The following is a 5,846-nucleotide window of genomic DNA, read 5'->3' on the forward strand; positions in this document are numbered from 1 at the left end:
CAGTCTTTAAAATATAGATAAAATAGCAATGTTGAAATATTTCTATTTTACCACGACTCTCTTCGAGTTGAAATATTTAAAAATTGATTTGTAGATATAGTTGGGTTTAGATGTTGTATAAGTAGACGTCCTTTGATCTTTTATTAGTGTTTTTCTTCTGTAGCACCGCCGATCTCGAAACGATAAGCTTTTAATTGGATGTTTTTGTCTGAGATATCTTATAGGACGTGAGTTAACGTTGGGTGTTGCTGACTAGCTGAATTTTCTTTAGTCCACCATTTCATAATTAGTGACGGCTAAGGCAGCTAGACCTTGAGCTAGTTTTGCACGAATATCTGAAAACAAACAAATAAACACACCTACAATAAACAACCCTTTTTACCGATAGATGCCACTGGTATTATATCTTTTACTCTTTGGTAGGGGTCAAATAACATGCTTTTTTTGTTATTTTCTGTAAGAATTTTCTCATCTTACTAAGATATTCATTGCATGTCCAACAGGATATTCAATTTCATGTGTTAAACGGCATTTAATTTTACTTAGAAAAATGAAATTAACCAATGTTGCTGGAGCCATTGATCGAATTCACATTGTAGTTAACACAATATAATATAATATTTAGGGACACAGGGGACCTATTGGTCCATCTCGGCTGTCTCATTCCCTAAACTAAGTTAAAACTATTAAGTAATGAAACTTTAATTATTTCATATAGTTATCAAGGTTTCTTTCTCTTAAACTCGATTAAATGTACTGCCTCCACAACATAGGAAGGCAACCCATTCCAAAGGCCAACCACCCAGTTAAAAAAATAAAATTATCTTAGCTGAATGTGACTCCTACTTTGCCAAAATTTATATTTGTGTCCCCTAGTTCTACTATTCTCGCCGTTAAGTAGGAAGAAAGTTGATGCATCAAAACTGTCAATTCCCTTTACAATCTTAAATATGTCAATCAGACTCCCCTAACTCTTCAAAAGATAGTTCAAGTTACTATAACTGAAATGGTTACAATTCGATAATTTTACAGACTCTATGTGATAAACTCCTCTTTATCGAAATCTCCAGCATAATAAATGTATAATTTGAAGGCCACTTCTGACTAGGGATGCTGTTTTTCTTCTGTCCATATTTCTGGTGATTATTTAAAGAGATAATTGCCAACTAACAATTAAAAAAATTAAGTGTATCTTAAGCTTCAAAAGTGTAGGTATTGAACAAGTAAATGAGCTACTTCAAGGAGGGTTTGGTTCAGAAGATTAAAGTATTTAGATGTAGTCAATGCATAATTGGCTAGTCGATTGATTGTAGCATGCTGTGTTCTTCACAATATATGTAACGAAGCACCTGAAAGTTACAGCGATACAAACAACGCTTGTGATGATGACGTTAACAATGATATATTTACTAGATTAGAATGGACTAATGACTCAAAATTACAAAAAATTATGGACATGTTAATGTGCTGTGCAAACCTCTTTTTTGTGTGTGCATATTAAAAGTTGCATTAAGGCTTTTGTTTGTTTGTTTTGAATTTCGCGCAAAGCTACACGAGGGCTATCTGCACTAGCCGTCCCTAATTTAGCAGTGTAAGACTAGAGGGAAGGCAGCTAGTCATCACCACCTTCCGCCAACTCTTGGGTTACTCTTTTACCAACGAATAGTGGGATTGACCGTCACATTATAACGCCCCCACGGCTGAAGGCGAGCATGTTTGGTGGGACGAAGATTCGAACCCACGACCCTCAGATCGCGAGTCGAGCGTCCTAACCCCCTGGCCATACCAATTGCATTTTAACCAGGAATAATTAAATAGATTTGGGCAAAACTATAAATGTTACTTTTATAAAAAGATAATTCATTATGTCTGTTAAATTTGCAATCGATTTCACTGTCCTTAATTCATCTTCTTTATGTTTTTCCAATATTTGTTTCTACTTTCATATATTCTACGTATTTTTTAAACCATGTAGGTGGCTCTTTTAAATTTGGATAGTGCCATTTTTAGCCCTTCTAGTACAAACGGGATCTTAGGTGTTACTATTGCTATTTTATTTCGGACTAGATTGCTCTGGCGATTCTTCTACTCTGAAATTTTGGTCTGACTGACTTCTGTCTGTTGGGTTCGTCTCCCTCCCCCTGGCGGTACAGCGGTAAGTTTATGGACTTACAATGATAAAATCCTTGGTCAATTTCAGTGGATACAGCAGATAGCCCAAGGTGGGTTTGCTCTAAAAGACAAACAAACGCTGTTGGTCTATTGCTGAAACTTACTGATGATGCCAGCATTTCTTCAGGGGATGGGGGATCTCTAGTTCCTTTACATCCTAAAGCATCATCAGTAATGGAATAAAAATCACACTTTATTTCCATATTCTCCACTAGTGTTAATTTTGTCCTTGTTCTTCCTGTAAGTGCACATTATGTTCTTCCATTTCATATCACAGAGGGCGCTACTGGCACTGAAACCTCCTGTCTTTTCAAGTATACTGACTACCTTATTTTATCCACAACTTTTGTTACTCACATTTTGGCCTTTTAAACTCTTATTTAAAGTCAAACCTCGTTTAAATAAGTAGTATTGTTTTTTCTTTGTTCCATTAGAGTAAGAGACACAGCTATAACAATGAAGATTGAAATAACACGATAGAATGAATTATATAAGAGTCTGAGATAGGATACGAACGTAGTTTTGAAACCATATTCATTTAACAATAATTTTACTTTATTTTTCTAATATACCCTTTAATGAAACTCATTTCAAAGAGTAAGTTGATAAAGGTACATTTATACAAAAGTATGGAGTTCAGTTGCCATTACTGTACACTATGAAACAACATTAAAGTTATCTGACTTTTCCACAGTTACAGTAATCTTAAGAATTTTTTATTCTGTTTGTACAGTGAAATATTAAAATTAGAGTAGGTATTTACCCACTTTGTCTTGGAGTAAAATTTGTTAATATCCTTATATCATTTCAGGCCCGGCATGGCCAGGTGGATAAGGCGCTCGACTCGCAATTTGAGGGTCGCTGGTTCGAATCCCCGTTCCACCAAATATGCTGACGGTCAATCCCACTATTGGCGGTGGGTGGTGATGACTAGCTGCCTTCCCTCTAGTCTTACACTGCTAAATTAGGGACGGCTAGCGCAGATAGCCGTGTTGTGTAGCTTTGCGCGAAATTCACAAACAAACAAACCTATCATTTCCAAGTCGACTCACAAAAAAAGAACTAGCCGTGACAGTAATTTAGTTTGAAGGAAGAGAAAACAAACTCTATGTTTGTCTGTCCTTCCCAACTGGGGTACTCCGAAACTTCTGTTCCCCTTCAACCACGCGAGTGAGACTTAATGATTCTAGCGAATTTAGTTTCATCTTGTGTTTTAATTATAAGCCGGAAAGCCACAGTGTCCTCGGGAACCCGCGAAGAAGGTCGGAGGAGGCGGACGTTGCGTCGTCATGTCCAGCGGCGGTTGACTTGAAGAGGTCGATGAAGTTGTGAGAGTTGTACAAATGAACGAACGAGACAGGAAGATCCATATGTGGGTTACGTATGCTAAGTTTATAAATTACATGGTTTTATTGTGGGTAATAGCGTAAATTTCGATTTTGAATGTCTCCCAATTGAGTTTGTAAGGCAATATATGCCTTGGCTGTAAGGCAATACATGATTAGTGTTATACATGCAAAGTGATTCACCGAAGTCCCCGCCAATAAAGCTTGCAATATCGCAATGACTCCAACAAGTTAATCCACATACCCAGCACACTTCTCTTTTAGAATTTACAGCAACTAAAACCAATTCGATTTTCAACAACGAACATCTCCTTCAAATAGATGGTTTAAGTATGGGCAATCCTGTTTCACCCGTTCTTGCCAATATATTCATGACCCAGATCGAAACACAAGCCATACATCATGTACCTCATCCCTCACTCTACTGGTACAGATATGTCGATGACACTTTTGCTGGTTTCACTTCTACAGAATCCACACTAACTTTCTTTGAACGCATAAACTCCATTCATCCCAACATCAAATGTACCATAGAACACGAAAACAATAAACAGTTATCTTTTCTTAACCTCAACGTTCAAAATTCACCGTAAGAACACACACACACCGACCTCTACATCCCCTAGAATTCCGCTCATGACACCACACAAAAAATCAATACACTGAAAAACCTCATAAACACAGCCACAAGACTTTGTTCAACGGACTACATAGATGAAGAAATCAACCACATAAAGCATTCCTTCATTCACACCAATAACTTTCCACCAGCTATTGTTGAAAAACTGTCCAACATTCACCACAACAAAACTCAACTCACGAGCAAAATTGATACTAACAAACCCAACAACAGTACATTACACTGCAGTTTACCTTTTTTCCCTGAAACCAGCTCAAGAATTATCCACACTTGGACAAAACTAGCCATTAAATACAAAATTCCTGTCAACGTCAAATTCTCTCAAAAACCCGGCCATAAATCAAAATCGTTAGTAAACAAAAAATATTTAGAATCACACAACACCAACGTCATTTACAAAATAACATGCAATAACTGCCCAGAATTCTACATCGGAGAAACAGGAAGAAAATTGGAAACCAGATTGACAGAATACAATAAAAAACCGTCCCATGTTTTCCACCATTGCAACTCAAAAAAACATAGAATATCCGTTTAAAATAAAGTAATTTTAAACCAAAAACCAAACATAAACAAACCAAAAATCAAGTAATCAGCAGACATACCGCTGTGCCACTGGGGGGCTTAAACAAAATAACCCTACTCTAAACCAACATCCTGGGGTGCCAAGATATCTCTTCTAAGTCGTGGTGGAGGTTGCTGGCAGTTATTTAGATTTAAAAATAATTGTTTCCGAAGGAAACAATTATTAATCTGGGGTGCTCGAAGATTAAACAATCCTCCTTCACCCCGCTCGTGGTAAATGGGTACGTGACGTTTAGAGGTCAGCGGAGTACTGAGCCGAATGGGCTAACGGTAATTAAGTAAGCAAGAGGAGAAAATAAAAATTAAAAATTTTCAAAAGACTTTTGAAACTTTAAAAATTTAAAAAAGTGAAGCAAAGTACCTTAAGGCTAGACAAAACACAAACGTCATGTGACCTCTTTGTTCCATACTGTATATATATGTCAGTGTAAACTACTTGTACCTGATGATGACAAAACCATGTTGAAACGTTGTATATTTGCTGTTATGTTAAACTTATATTATTTTTTATTACCCATTCAAGCCGCCTCCAAGTATTATTAGTCTCAAAGTGGGTTCCTCGTCATCGAAAGAGAATGTACAAGTCATGGAGGAGAATGGTTAGATCCAGTACGGAATTAATCCACATCCCCAGCTCACTTTTTGCTTCTCTCTTAGAATTTACACCAACTAAAACCAACTTCATTTTCAACGACGAACATTTCCTTCGAATAGATGGTTTAAGTATGGGTAATCCTATTTCACCAGTTCATGCCAATATATTCATGACCCAGATCGAAACACAAGCCATACATTCTGCGCTTCATTCCCCACTATACTGCAACAGAGTAAGAAGCAGAAAATGTATAAGTCATGGAGGAAAATGATAACAGTGTACTAATTACCTTTAATAATAGATGTTTTATATATCTCATGTTCATTCTAAACTGAGCATCTTTCATAACACGTATTGTATAATAATAGATGTTTTATATATATCATGTTCATTCTAAACTGAGCATCTTTCATAACACGTATTGTATAATAATAGATGTTTTATATATATCATGTTCATTCTAAACTGAGCATCTTTCATAACACGTATTGTATAATAATAGATGTTT

The sequence above is a fragment of the Limulus polyphemus genome, unplaced genomic scaffold (assembly GCF_000517525.1).
Source record: "Limulus polyphemus unplaced genomic scaffold, Limulus_polyphemus-2.1.2 Scaffold1, whole genome shotgun sequence".
In the NCBI taxonomy this organism is placed as follows: domain Eukaryota; kingdom Metazoa; phylum Arthropoda; class Merostomata; order Xiphosura; family Limulidae; genus Limulus; species Limulus polyphemus.